The sequence below is a fragment of the Leopardus geoffroyi genome, chromosome C1, assembly GCF_018350155.1.
Source record: "Leopardus geoffroyi isolate Oge1 chromosome C1, O.geoffroyi_Oge1_pat1.0, whole genome shotgun sequence".
NCBI classification, from domain to species: domain Eukaryota; kingdom Metazoa; phylum Chordata; class Mammalia; order Carnivora; family Felidae; genus Leopardus; species Leopardus geoffroyi.
Window position 1 is genome coordinate 208,190,923 of NC_059328.1, and position 16,309 is coordinate 208,207,231.

Here is a 16,309-nt window from a genome sequence, read left to right on the forward strand (position 1 = left end):
TACCAGCTTAATTTTTAAGTGTAAAGTTTGGCGGTATTAAATACATTCACAATTAGCTTTTATAACAGGACATGGGAGTTCTAAGAGGTGTCCCAGAAGATCTGTTTTTCAGACATACTCTTACATTTATTTTATTTATTTATTTTTTTAATTTTTTTTTTTCAACGTTTATTTATTTTTGGGACAGAGAGAGACAGAGCATGAATGGGGGAGGGGCAGAGAGAGAGGGAGACACAGAATCGGAAGCAGGCTCCAGGCTCCGAGCCGTCAGCCCAGAGCCTGACGCGGGGCTCGAACTCACGGACCGCGAGATCGTGACCTGGCTGAAGTCGGACGCTTAACCGACTGCGCCACCCAGGCGCCCCTTTATTTTTGAATGACTATGCACACACAAATACAGATATGTGACTGGAAGACATAAAATAAATGCCTTAGATACACTTGCTGCATTCTCCTCTTATTCAGATCACTCTGTGAGCAAAAAATTCTTCCTCTAACGCTGCCTCAGAAAAATGTTTTTCTACTCTGAGACATGAAGAGTGAGCAAGTATTTGTTCAAATACATACCATAAAAAGGAGGAAGGGGATGAAAATTCAACCTTCATGAAGATTAAAATGGGGTTCTTAAAAGAAGGTATGTTTGTACATAAGTCAAAAAACACATTAAATGGGGAAAAAAAGACTTAACCCTTATTTTACAAATCGTTAACAGAATACAGAAAATTTTAAATAAAAAGTGGGGTCAGTCTGTGTGTGAATTAACACTGTTCGTCTCGCTCCCTGACACACCCCTGCACTGGTTTTTGCACCAGCGAAGGCAAGCAGGAAGGAAGCCTGCCGTAGAGGTGGTCCAGTCCAAAGTGGATCTGCAGCTCAGGTATGTGCAACAATGTTATGTAAGAAAAGCTACATGAAGGTCGTCCAGATGAAGACCTGGAATTTGAAGTGTGAGACAAGGAAAAACAAGTAACAAAGTCATGAAAACAGAGAGTACGATGGGACCAGCTGACAAGGCTAAAATGAGCAGTTGAAACCTGATGGCTGTTCATAGCCCTTGGCCTTGCAAAAAGCAAGATACAGACAGCAGTCGAGAGCAGCAGATCACAAACCTGACAGAGAATTAGAATCACTTGAAGAGCAACAGATTTTGCTGAAGAGAATGAGATGACAAGACACATACTGGGAGAAAATATCTGCAAAAGGCCTATCTGGCAAAGGACTATTATACAAAATATACAAAGAATTCATAAGACTCAACAAGAGAACCCGATCTAAAATACTGGCAAAAGACCTGGCCACCTCACCAAAAAGATAACCAGATGGCATACTGAGAGATATTCAATCTCTGATTAAGAAATTGCAAGTTGAGGGGCCATCTGGCTGGCTCAGTTGGTGGAGAGTGAGACTCTTGATCTTGGGGTTGTGTGTTCAAGCCCCAGAGATTACTTAAAAATAAAATCTTAAAAAAAAGAAGGAAATTGCAAATTAAAACAACAATGGGACATCCTTTACGCATCTATTAGAATGGCCAAAATCCAAAACACTGACTACACTAAATGCTGAGGTGGATGTAGTGAACAAGCTCTTCTACTCATTACTGGTGGGAATGCAAAATGATACACAGGTCTGGCAATTTCTTACAAAATTACATGTACTCCAATCATACGATCCAGCCATGATGCTCCTTGGTAGAAGTACCAAAGGAGTTAACAATTTATGTCCACACAAAATCCCACATTCAGATGTTTACAGTAGCTTTATTCATAAAGTCCAAAACTTGGAAGCCATCAAAATGTCCTTCAGTAGGTGAAACAATAAACTGTGGTGCATCCAAACAATAGAATATTCTTCAGTACTAAAAAGAAATGAGGCATTAAAGCCATGAAAAGAGATGGAGGCACCTTAAATGCATATTATCAAGTGCAAGAACACAATCTGAAAAGGCTATCTAACGGTATCATTCCAACTACATGACATTCTGGAAAAGGCAAAACTAAGGAGACAATAGAAAGATCAGTGGGCATTAGGGTGGAGGGAGAGATGAACAGGCAGAGCACGGAGGATTTTTAGGAGAGTGAAACTATTCCGTATGGCACTACAATAGTGGATACATTTCATTATACATTCACTTAAATCCACAGAATGTACAACACCAAGAGTGACCTCTAATATAAAATATGGAACCTGGGTGATAATGATAAGTCACTGTGGGTTAATCATTGTAACAAATGTACCACTCTGGTATGAGATGCTGATAGTGGGGGAGACAGTGGGAAATACACAAAATGTCTGCACCTTCTTCTTAATTCTGCTATGAACCTAAAAGTGATTTAAAAAAATAATAAACTGAACTTCATCAAAATTAAAAACTTCTGTTCTGAAGACTGTTTAAACAGTAAACAAGCTACAGAATGGGAGAAAATACCAAATAATTTGTATCCAGAATAAATCTCTCACGTCTCTCTCTATATAGAGATACACAGGGAGAGAAGAACTCTTACAACTCTGTAAAGAAAGCAAACAATTAAGAAATGGGCAAAAGACCTGAATAGACACTTCACCAAAGACGTTATATAAAGCAACTTTGCACGTGAAAAGAGATGTCCGACAACACTGGCCATTAAGGAAATGAAACTTTTAAACATGAGATACCACTACACACCCATTACGATAATGGCTAAAGCAAAATATATTAACAATACCAAGTATTTGCAAAGATGCCAAGCAACTAGAACTCTTCTTATATACATTGCTAGCGGGAATACAAAATGGTACAGCCTGACAGGAAAACAGTTTGGCAGTATCTTATGAAGTTAAATATTCACTTGCCATATGACTCAGCAATCCCACTCCTAGATATTTATTCTTGAGAAATGAAAACTTCTCTTCACACAAAATCTATATGTGCATGTTTACAACAGCTCTCTTCATAATCATAAAACACTACATACAACACGTAAATGGATATGTAAACTGTGGTACATTCATACAATAGGATATACCATTCAGCAACGAAAAGGAACAAACTACTGATACATACAACACCTTGGTTCAATCTCAAAATAATTATGTTGAATGAAAGACATTGGTCTCAAAAGGTTATAGACTGTGTTGTTCCATTTACATGATAAACAAAACTATAATGACGAAACAGATCAGTGGTTGCCAGGTACTGGGGTGGGAGGACGATGTGAATATAAATGAATAGGAGTGTTTGGGGTGAAGAAATGTTCTGTACTGATCATGACAGCATTTACATGAATCTATACATGGGCTAAAATTCATAAAACTATACATAAAAATAAAAGGCTACTTTTATTGATATTGGCTTTTTAAGAACTTGCAACAATTATGATTCTCAAGTTAGACCATTTTATTATTATATATCATAAACATAAGCTATGATGCCACAATGCTTATTTTTTTTTTTTTAAACGTTTATTTATTTTTGGGACAGAGAGAGACAGAGCATGAATGGGGGAGGGGCAGAGAGAGAGGGAGACACAGAATCAGAAGCAGGCTCCAGGCTCCGAGCCAACAGCCCAGAGCCCGACGCGGGGCTCGAACTCATGAACCGCGAGATCGTGACCTGAGCTGAAGTCAGACGCCCAACCGACTGAGCCACCCAGGCGCCCCCACAATGCTTATTTTTAAAACTAACTTGAGAGGTGCCTGGGTGGCTCAGTCAGTTGAGTATCCGACTCTTGATTTCAGCCCAGGGTCATGGTATCGAGCCCAATGCTGGGCTCTGTGCTGAGCATGGGCCTGCTTAGGATTCTCTCTCTCCCTCTGCCCCTCTCCCCCACTAGCATGCTCTCTCTAAAATAAAAATAAAAAATCATCTCTTAAAAAAAAAAAAAAAATCCAACTTGAATGCCAAACAATGAAAGAATTATTATTTTGAGAGTGTAAACCTATGAATGACTCTGGAATAATTCATGTTGGCATACTACATTCTTCATTTCTGTGAACATAGCTTTTCCTGTCCTTTTAATTATATCCTTAGCAAAGATTAAAGTGGAATTACTAAGTCAAAAGAAAATGTTTATTTTTCACCATTGTGATAAAATCTGTTCACTGATAAATTAATGTCCAAGTTGCAGGAAACACATTCTCAAATCAATCAAATTACTGGCAAAAGGAAGAGAAGGATGGAAAGGAGGATGACAGGAGAGGCCAGCAGGCATGAGCAAGACCTCTAAACTCCCAGTCTTTGCCTTGAGTTTTCTTAACCAAATACCTTCATGGATTGACAAGGAGGCCAACCCTGGGCCAGCAACTCTTGGCTGGTTGGAGAATCAAAGGACATTAATGATCTCACAGTTCCCCCCACCCTCTAACAGCACTAGTACCCGGCGGGGGAGGGGGGCGGGTGCACACACACACAAATTAAATCATTCATTAAGATGTTTTCACCCTCTATAAGTTTCAATGTCTGGGCAAAATCCAAGCCAGCCAATCCTAATTAAATATTTAGGTGACACGAAGAAATTCATCAGCTAACACTAATTATAAAGATTTTGGCTGTGAAGTCCGCTGAAACTAGAACTGAGCCATATCATTAACGATGATATGAACTACTGAAAATGAATGACTTCCTTCTTAAAAGTCTCAAAATGCAGGACAATTTCAAATACAGACAAATCTCTGAAGTACGGAAAATTGTATTTAGCACTACCTTGCACTGAAATACACATTGTGTATTAGAAACACAAAATGGGTCATGGAGCACATGCTAATTACACAAAGAACATTCTAAAAATATCACAGAGAAACTCTAACTTTAAAAGCTGTAACCTCCTAGAAATCTGCCAGATTTTAACAGTCACCCAAGAGTTAAAACAATCAAATTAGTATTTGAAAACAACTTTCCAGGGAAGTTAGTAACTAGGACTGTGAATAAGTTACTTAACCTATCTGGTCTAGAGCTCCTCTCACCTTTTGTATCAGTGGGGTTGACAAGAACAATGGCATTCACATCCTGCTCCACTAAGATGTCTTAGTACCACTGCAGGGCAGGCTCCACTTCACTGAGCAAATATGATTTATATTGGTTTTGTATGATTTTAAAAGTGGGGCTTCCCACTGTTTGGAAAAGAAAAAAAAACCTGAGAGCCACAGGACCTGCTAAAAAGTACCTCTCTGGCTCTAAATTCTAAAACAAATATTGCTTATCTCATCTGACTGAACTATTTACGTAAGTGTGCAACATTTACATGATCACAAAATAGCGTTTAAGTTCCCACTTAACAACATCTGAACTTTTTCAGAGTCCCGCACACATGATTTGAGGGCTTGTCACTTTACAAATTTTACCAGTTAGGGAAACCCTATTTTTCCAAGGAATGTCATTAAAGAGTTATTCTTGAAGATCTCAAAAACCTTTCAACCACACCAGGGTGATGTGATATAAACCTGCAATAAAAGTGGCTACCTACAGGAGTGATCTCCAGAGAAGCCAAACCATGGAGTATAGAAGACATGTCTCTTAATCGGACAGTTTTTAAAAAGCTCCACAGCTCTTCCCTTTCTCCTGAGAATTCCTGAATTAAAAGATTAAAAATAGTGTTATGTTTTGCTATTTTTATGCAACAGTTCCACAGAGCGAATAGTGGCAACACCAGAGTGCAGAGGCTGGAAAGCATGCCTGCCTGATGCAAATTACAGATCCAACACTTAATAGATACGTGACCGTGAGTAACTTAATTTCTTTGTGCATCAAGTTTTTACAAAAGAGGAACAGTAACAGCACCTGCTGCAAGGAGCTGTTGTGTGGATAAAATCAGTTAATATACAAATAATGCTTTTAACAAGGCCCAGCCCACAGTAAATGCCATATAAGCATTTGCGAATATCAAAATGTTACTTGTATTACATATTCATATTATTAGCACAGATATTTGATCTTGCTACTCTATAAATGTCCACAGAGCACTGTCATCGTCAAGATTCATCATCATCATCACCTGGGCACTTATTAGAAATGCACAATCTCAGGGGTGCCTGGGCGGCTCAGTCGGTTAAGTATCCGACTCTTGGTTTCAGCTCAGGTCATGATCTCACGGTTCGTGAGTTCAAGCCCCGCATCAGGCTTGTCACTGACAGCACAGAGCCTGCCTGGGATTCTCTCTCTCCCCCTCTCTCTGCCCCTCCTCTGCTCTGTCTCTCAAAATAAATAAACATTAAAAAAGAGAGAGAGAGAAATGCACAATCTCAGATCCTATGTTAGCCCTACTGAATCAGAATCTGCATTTTCAAGTGCTTGAGATTTTGAAAGCATGAAACATAAAACATACATATGTTTAAATACTTTATACAATTATTTCCTAAGCCTCAATTCCCACTTGATTCTTGCTTTCCTTTCTTCTAAAACAGTTATTTCTCCCTGTAACTGGAAGGTGTCCTTTTTTTTTTTTTTACAGGTTGAGGAACTTGTAATGCAGCTAATATCCTATTATTTGTGTATTCAATATATGGCTGGTGAACAGACGTTGCTCTCTCTCGTAATACATATAACCACCTCAGAATTTTGTATTTCAAAGCAAACTTCTACCAAGGTTGGGAGAACTCATCTTAACTTTTGTAGAGATCTTACACTTTCCAAGCATTGACTAATGACAAGAAATTCCTGAATGATCTAAAGATCACTGACCTTTCAATATTTCCTAGACAGTGTTGTTTCTCATTTTTTCCACTAACTTTTAGAATAAAGGTGGCCGTCTTGATCAGAGGAATCATACCACTGACCAAACAGTAAGATAGTGACTACAGGGAAAACTTGTTTCTTGACTGCCAACAGAAGACTTTTCTAGAAGTAATTTTACTAATGTATACGTAGTTAGTAATAAAAGTTTAACCATTTTACAAAGAGCACATTACTTGTAATTTTAACATAAAACTCATTCCTAGTGGCAATATTCCCTCACTTGCTCTTTAAGTGTCAAAACGAAGCTCTTCACTCAAAAGGGTAACATAAAAATCTTTCTTCGAACTATCAGTTCAAGTATTTAATGATTACTTCCGACAAACAAACCAGGGTGCTAGCCACTATGGGGGATACAAAATGCATTCAGACACTTTACAGTCTCTATGGGGGAAGGGAGAAAAGAGGAGCCTAACATTAGCATTCATATGACCTTAATACAAAGTACAGTATGATGGGAAGCACTGGAGAATCACGAGAGGCTCAAAGTAGGGGCATGGAGTGGGAGTTAGGACAACATACTTTTTAATTTCATGCATGAAGAATATCTGCTACATATTTAAGTAACAAACTGTCTAAATTTGGCTTCATTTTTAAAAAATAAATTCACAGTATTAACTTAAAAAAATAATACACCTTAGAAAAAGCCTGATTTCTCTTTGAGTACAAAGTAGTACCATGAAAACTGGTAGCTTTTTACTTAATGGAGCCTAAGTGTACCACAGAAGGACATGAATTATCTAACATTTGTAGAGTATTCCATTCACAATGGTTAAAACAAAAGATATGCATAAAAAACCATTATAGCACTATCATAAACTTTGAACAACAGGGCCACTTACAGAGTAAGTAGTAAGACATATACAAAGCATGGCAATATGGCAATCAGTCTTTTCGTTTCTTGAGTTAACGTGGAGGAAAAAAGTCCACAGTTCCACAGGATCACACGATCTGGCTGCCAGCAGAACCATCTCAAAAAATGAGAGATATACAACCCAGAAATTACACTGTGCTTTTAAATGGTGAAATACACTCTGCTTAAACAGGGTTTGGATTCGGCAATTAACTTGGGTAGGTGTAAGTATCACTGCACACGTGGAAGACAAAACAGAATTTGGCAGTTCGTGGATATAAAGCATGGTTTCCATTTGACTGCTAGTATTCTCAGGGATTCATTTCAATCGACAATTACTGAGTGCCAACTATATGAAAGAGAAGGAGACATGAAGATGAATAAAACAGGTCTTACCCTTGGCTCGTCTGCTTATTTTATAATTAAAAAAAACATCACTAGACATTACAACCAGACAAGAAAGCAGAAAAGGTAGGTAACTGCCCTCACAGTGCTTACAGGCTACTTAACAATTTAAGCGGGAATAGCTGATATGTAACACATGGGTGAATTTACCAAATAACCTAGGCCAAGCTTTAAGCCTGGCGCTCCCCCAACATCATTTCTCTGCCAATCCTGTTAAAGTAGTAGCTACTCAAGTTCCTACTCCCCTCATATCCCATGGTTGCTATCTTCCTGACTCTCTAATGGTCTCTGTCCCCTACGCTATCCCCAGTAATCTCTTCCTCTTTGGGGATTACTCTATTCCTATTCAAGCCACCCTTCCAAAACATATTCATTAAGGGTTTGTACCTCTAGCTCAGAGCCTTCTTCCTCATCATCACCCCAAGCAATATTCAATGAAATGGATTGTTTCCTTCAACAACTTTTCAGTTAGAAAAAAAGGACAAGACAAGATGGCAGGCGAACGAAAGATGCCCAGCAATGAAGCACTGAAGAAGGAATGCCTACTAAATCTTTCACTCCATCTCCACTCCGGTCAGTCTCTTTTAGAAGGTGAAAACCAATGGTTCCCACCACCCACAGGATAAAACCCAAGTCCCCTACCATGTTTTTCAAAAACGAGTCCAACTAACTTTAACACTCTCATTCCCAAAAAATGCCATCAGACACCTTTTATATTCCATCTACACTGACCATACGTGACTGTGCTCATCGTACCTACCTGCCTTTTTGAACTCATATCGCCTTTGTTCACACGATGAATCTTTAATAATTATTTAAGGCTCGTCGAAAATGACCTCCTCTTTCTACTCTGCCCTGAATTCTTCAGGCAAAATAATTCTCCTTCAAATCTGATTACCTCCACTAAAATTGGGAGAGTCTTGCTGACAGGCATAGTGTCTTAATTATTTTTTTGGCAGATGAAACACAAGAGACTCAGTATCTGTGGGCCTCTGAAATGAAATGTCTTTGCTAAGGAAAATCTTATTCCTGAGTGTTTCTATCAATGTCCTCTTATAATTCACTGCAATCATTGTATTTATATTTTATAAATGCCATTTAAAAAAAAAAACCTACATTCATCCACATTTGCCTACAAAGAAAAGCACTAAAAAGCTTTCTTATAAAAAGTCAAGTCTGTTTAAATAACTGACTTATGGGGCGCCTGGGTGGCACAGTCGGTTGAGCGTCCGACTTCAGCCAGGTCACGATCTCACGGTCCGTGAGTTCGAGCCCCGCGTCGGGCTCTGGGCTGATGGCTCAGAGCCTGGAGCCTGTTTCCGATTCTGTGTCTCCCTCTCTCTCTGCCCCTCCCCCGTTCATGCTCTGTCTCTCTCTGTCCCAAAAAAAAAAAAAAAAAAAATGTTGAAAAAATAATAAATAAATAAATAAATAAATAAATAAATAAATAAATAACTGACTTATAAAATAGTCCAGAGCTTACCGGGAAATACCAACTTCATTTTCACATGCAATTAGTACCCTCACAGAAACACTTTAATTTACTGGTGAATACACAGTATTTAAAATTCTGGCTCTTCTCATTCTCTCTTTAAAAATGGGAAGAAAAAGCAATATATTGAAAGAATAGTTTACCCAGAGATACCATTTTCAGCAAAGGAAACCCTACATACAAAAAATAAACAGTAGTGTGTTACTTTACAGAAAGACTTTTCAATTTACCAAACATACAAACAAGACAAAAAACCTCAAACAAGAAAGCCATTTAAAAATTCAAACTATTCTTCAAAGCTTCAGTTTTTCAAGTGCTTAAGTCCAAAGCTTAAGTTCCCCAAAGGTAAGGACAAGGACCTTTGATATAACGTAAATGCTTATTAGAGGAGTGCCTGGCACATGAGAGGTCCTTAGTAGTTTTCTAAATGAATGAAAAGTGAGCGGGAGGAACCTCTAATCTGACTAATCTGCCTTCCTTCCAAAGTAAGATATTATTTGAAAAACACAGGTTATATGGATGGATTTTTTTTTCATTGTGTGGATATAATTCCATTTATTGAACAGTCTATTAGTTAACATTTAGAGAGTTTTCAGCCTTTTTGGCATTTAAATACAATACTACAATAAACAGTAGCATACTCTTTATATACATATTTAAATATATCTACAGGACAAATTCTTTTTTCTTTTTTTTCTTTTTCTTTTCTTTTTCTAATTTAAATTCCAGTTAGTTAACATAGAGTGTAATATTCGTTTCAGGAGTATTTAGTGACTCCTCACTTACATATAACACCCAGTGCTCACAGAAAGACTTTAAATAAATATTCTTTTTAGCAGTAAGAAGTTGTTTCTAGTAGAGCTAAAAAGTCAGTATCTTTTTTGTTCAAACTTTCAAAGCACAAGAATTAGCTCATTTATGAGGCTCCCACATTACTCAATTCTTACTACAGAGTTAATTTGAGAGAAAGAGAGGAAATTAAGCATAAGGCTAATTTAAGAAACTATTAAGCATCACGAAATTAGAATAAAATTTTTGCCACATTAAAATAAGAGTTTCTCCCCTGATTTTAAGAAACAATTAAAAATGTTTTTCTCTCTCAAAAATAAATAAACATTTTAAAAAGGAGGGAGGGGCGCCCGGGTGGCTCAGTTGGTTAAGTGTCCAACTCTTGATTTTGGCTCAGATCACAATCTCACGGTTTATGAGTTCGAGCCTCATGTTAGGCTCTGCGCTGACAGTGCGGATCCTGCTTGGGACTTTTCTCTCTCCTTCCCAAATATAAATAAATATTTTTGAAAAAGAAAATGTTTTTATTCTAAATACTTATTATGGCACAGTAAAGAACAATGGTAAACTTTAAAACTATAATCTTCCTAAGTCTTAATAAACCAAAATTATCAAGACACACAAGCCATTATACAATTTTAAAGCTCATTGAGATTATTAACAAAAACAATCCCAATCTCATTTTATAAATTAATAATCCGAAATCCAGGAGAAAGTCTAGTAATTTGTTCAAGACTGTTAGTGGTAGAATTAGGCCTAAAGCCCAGTTCTCCCTTCTTTCTACCCAGTATTTTTTCCACTGCAGCTACTTCTAGGTTATTTATCATTAAATATGGAGTGTTCAGTAGTGGATAAAGAAGAAAAAGAAGTCCTCAGTTACTTTACTATGAGCTTAAAGGCTTTCTGTCAAGTTTAAATCCCAAACAGCAATCTTCTAAACACATTAATATCTTAACAATTTTGTCAGCTACACCTCAATAAAGCTGAAGGAGGGGAAAAAAAATTAAAAACAGGATGGTTCTAACCTTACCTACCCCTGCCCACAAGTAACAGAACTGACTGGCACTACACTGAAATTTAAAGTAGTCTTTAGGGGCGCCTGGGTGGCTCAGTCGGTTGGGCATCCGACTTCAGCTCAGGTCATGATCTCACGGTTTGTGAGTTCGAGCCCCGCGTCGGGCTCTGTGCTGACGGCTCAGAGCCTGGAGTCTGCTTCGGATTCTGTGTCTCCCCCTCTCTCTGCCCCTCCCCTCCTCATGCTCAGTTTCTCTCTCTCAATAATGAATAAATGTTAAAAAAAAGTAAATTAATTAAAAAAAATAGTCTTCAGCCATTACACACACACACACACACACACACAAACACACACACACACATATACACACAGACAAAATGATTATGAAAACCAAAACTGCTAAATAAATGTTGACATTAAATGATTTTATAACTTAAGGTGAGAGCTGAGTCTTAAAGTACCTGGCTATTTTTCAGTTTCCATTGCAATCCTTAAATCTACATGAAACATTTAAATTCCTCAGGGTTAAATCTGAAGTCCCCATTCGTTTTCTTCTGTGTGAATTTATCCACTTCCAAAGTTTTATGTAGCATCTACATGCTCACAATTCCCAAATTTACATTTCCAGTCAAAATTTCTCAGAGAACTAGACTTGCGTATCCAATTTCACTGGCATCTTAAGATTAATATATTCAAATGGAAACTCCTTTTTCTACCCCAAACCTATGTTGAAAAAAATAGAAACACCTTGCTGTTCAAGAACCAAAAACCTAGAAGTCATCTTGGATTCCTCCTCCTCATTCCCTACACAATCTATTCAGAGGTAACAATCTTTCTATATTCAAAGTATCCTGAATCTGAAATGTCTCTATCCCCAATGTCACTACACTCATGTAAATCACCACTATCGCTCACCTGAATTACTAGATTACTCCTTCCTGCTCTGCTCACTTCAACTCTTGGGCCCTCTGATTTAGTCACCACATAGCAACCAGAGTAGTATTTTAAAGATCTGCGTCAGATCACGTCTCTGTCTTGCTTAAAATTCTTGAATGACTTCCTAATGCACATATAATTAAGTATGAAACCTTTACACCATGGTTTCAATGCCTCTCTCCAAACCTCATCTTGTCCCATTCTTCCCCACTGCCAATACTTAATTCCCCATTCACAACAGGCTTTGTTTTCAATTTCTCTATTCCAGGGATTGGCAAAGGATGGCCTGCTGTCTTTCTAAAATAAAGTTGTACTGGAAAACTGCCACATCCATTCATTACATATGGTCTACTGCTCCTCCGGTGTTACAACAGGAGAGGGCTGAGGGACTGCCGACGGAGAACATACGGCTCAGGAAGTTGAAAATATTGACTATCTGGTCCTGTAAAGAAAAAATATTCTACAGCCATCCCCTTTGCCTGGAATGCTCTTCAACCCACTTTTGTCACGAGCACCTTCTCACTCTTCAAGTCCCAGTCTAAACATCGTTACAAGTATTACTTACTCAGAGACCCCCTTCTTGGCCTACATAGTTACCCTCTTCTTTATCGCCACAGCCCATTTTCTTCACTATGTTTTATAACTAAACATTTGTTTACTTGTTAATCTGTTCCATGTGTGCAGGGATCAAATGCATCCCAACTAATTTTTTACACCTAAGTCAGAGGTAGCAAGTAACATACAGTTTTGAATGCTGAATTCTGTACTGATAAACCTTATGGGGATATTTTTGAGGCTTTAACAAAATGATCTACAATTTAAAAATCCTTAAAATTAGAAAGTAGCAGAACTTTTTTTCTCTAGTATAACCATGAATTTAAAGTTATTTTATTTAGAAATAAATGTTAAAGAAAAGCCAATCCCTGTGAATTCTGAAATGTTTTCATATTTTCTAAAATAAGACCAGAGTTTTTTCTTATGGCAAGGCACAAGAGCCATATCACACCCTAAGTTTTGCTTTGTGGTCTAGAGAAATCTACTGAATTCCTTCGGATCTCAGTTTCCTCAAAGGGACCATTCTTCCAGACCTAGGAAGAATATACTAACCAAGTAAGAGAAAAGCATTTAGCTTTTCTATGTCAGCTTCAATTTTGTGAAATTACCTCTAGAGCCAATAATCAGTTACTTTCATCTCAAAGAAGTTCCTCCATTCATGTGCTCTGATAGTTTACTTATGCCACTCTGCTTTACCAAAGATATTGCCCAGATGTTTACTATTCTCATCTTAAATCCAGGGCACTAGCAACTATGATAAACCAGCCCCAATTCTCCATAAAAATGTATTTCATCTGAAACCTTCAACATTAAAAAAAAAATAGGTTCTGGCTGCCTATACCATAGCACTGAAATGTTCACTTGAGTAGGAAATAACTTTGCTTTAAAAAAAAATGTTACTGCTTACGCAGTTCAGCAAACTGCTAAAAGCACAGTGAACAAAAAAACCCCTGATGACTAGACCACACAGTAAGGCTTTCAGAACCACAAAAAGGAACACATTCTGTGAGACTGAAGATGGTTACTTTGATCCCACAGAACCCTAAACCATTCTCTCACCTTCCTGTCAGAGAATTCAACGTACAAACAGGTAATAGCAATTTTCGTGCAAACTACACTTTTGCACATTATGTTAGTAACATTCCTAAGTCCCATTTGGCAGAAAAAACTGGGATTTCCTGCACCAGGGCACATTAATGTACAATGTATAATGTATAATGTATAATGGCCCTGTTCGTGTGCCCTTCATATAATAGTACTATATTTGTGTGGTTAAGAGTAAAAATGAAAGAAGTTAAGTAGAAAACCCAAAAATGAGCACAGATACTAGCAGAGGTTAAAAGACTTAATTCAGCTGAAATAAAGAAATGGATTCTGAGATAAACTAGTATTGGTACATCTCCTAGTCAGAAATTGCCTAGTTTAAACTTGTCAAATGAGTGTTTGTCAAAGAAAAAAAAAAAAATCGACGAACATGTTGAGATGCTGGTGATGTATCATTAATGCCTATGTAAGAGAAATAAAAAGAAGGTGGCATATATAATTTCTTCAGCACAATTAACTTGACTACATGTTCTCTGGAACATACATATTATAGGGAACTAACTGCCTATATTTCGAAGTAACAATTAACCTTAGGTATGGGACCACCTTAAGCAACTCACAAATATGCTGAAACTCTTACAGTTAGCACAGAGTAATGTTCACATGACTTCAATTTCTACCTAACCATGTTTCAGAGTTGAAAAATCACTTAAACACGGATTTTCCACTCCGGTCTCCCCTCCTCTCCTTGCTTTTTGGAGGAGCCAATTCTCAACACAGCACATAACTACAGATGTTTTTTCCGCATCTGTGCCCAAGCTGCAAAGCAGCACTTCAAGACAGACAAAAACGGCAAATCGCACATTCAGGCCAACTCCTACTGAGCTATCTTTTTCCTCACTTGCCAATTTCTTAGTATATACCCAAAAAGGGCTACTCCGAGTCTCTTCACGTTTCCAGAAGATGCACAGTTTAATTATTAGATTTGTAATAGTTTTAGAACTAAAGAATCTCAGGAGATATTACTGCCAGCTCCTTCATTTTAATTATAAATAAAGCAAGAGCTAGAATTTAAAGGACTATAGCTTTACAAACACTGAGGCAATTTACTTGAATCCCCTCATTTTCAGTGTGTTTACTGCATCTTGATCCATTCATTATGCCTCAGGAGCAGATCTACAGAGAAGTCAAGGGCTCAGCCTGAAGCCACGCTGCCTGAATACTGTTCCAGCTAGGCCACTTACTAGCTATGTTCATCTGGACAAATCACTAAGTCTCTGTGCCTTGGTTTCCCCATTTGTAAAACAGGGGAGAATCGTAGTATCTGGCTCATTAGTTTGTCACCAAGAACTAAAACATGTAAATAAATGCACTAGAACTGAACCAAGCACACAGTCACTACCATCATTCACCATGGAATCTCCGGCAAATGAGAACGTGCCTCTGTTCTACCGTTAATTCTCAGTCGTTCTCAATTCCGCACTCTCTCCATATCCAAGAACTCCGATGCTCCAGTCTTCTCCCCTTCAACAGCTTGAAGCAAAATTCTCCCACTCCACATTTCTTCTTTCTTTTGATGCCAAGTTTCTTAAATTAGACTTCTTCATTTCCCACACCTACGTACCAGTTTGTTTTTGAAGACTTGTCCTTTGGCTCTGGGATTTTTGTTCTCTGGACTCCAACACTTAATCCTCAGTACGTGCTACCACACGTCCAACCTCGATCTCCAGTTCGGAGTTCCTGCTCAAGCTCTAAACCTGTATATCTCTAAACACAATTCTGTGATGATCTCACACTCAATTTCCCTCACATGTGAAATGATCTCTAAGGCTGCTTCCAACTATAAAAATCTCTAATATTACCGAAAACAAAATCTGTCACCTCCTCAATCTATTCATTTCTAGCCTATCGCTTTACTCAAAAATTTCCAGGTTCTCCCCTGCTTCTAGCAAACAATCTCCCAATTCTACATTTATATATCATTTTCATCCTAATCTTCTTAAAATATTCTGTCACATTATCATCCACTTAAAAATTTCCAAAAAAACTGTTAAGTCCAAATTCCTTAGCTTGACATTCAAGTCTTTCTCCAATCTGTTCCCAAACCACCTTTGCAACATTACAATCTATTAATCCCTACAAATTATTATATACCTCAAATTCTTATTTACCACCTTTAGTACACATTAAGTATACCAAATTTATTATTTCTGTATAATCACATGACATCTGCCATCCTGGAATGCCTTCCACATTGTTCACTTATATCCCAAATTTTTCACGGCTCAGTTCAATTTGATATCTTCCCATGAAATCTTACAGCCCAGGATAATCTCTCCCTCCTATGAATTCCTAAGCCATTTACTGTTCATTCAATTCATTTGCCATTTAATTATATAACGCCTCACACTGGTATCCAAATGTCTGCATCATCTCTTACATCACAGTAAAGACAAGGGTATCATAACCCTTCGCACCCACTGCATTTTCCTAGAAAGCTGTGGAGAGCAGGCACTA

At 37.8% G+C, this 16,309-nt stretch overlaps 1 protein-coding gene across 3 annotated transcripts in view; it reads right to left on the reverse strand.

Annotated features, from left to right (window-relative positions):
- CUL3 (cullin 3) overlaps window positions 1-16,309 on the reverse strand; it is a 96,281-nt gene that overhangs the window by 56,472 nt on the left and 23,500 nt on the right. The window lies entirely within an intron of this gene.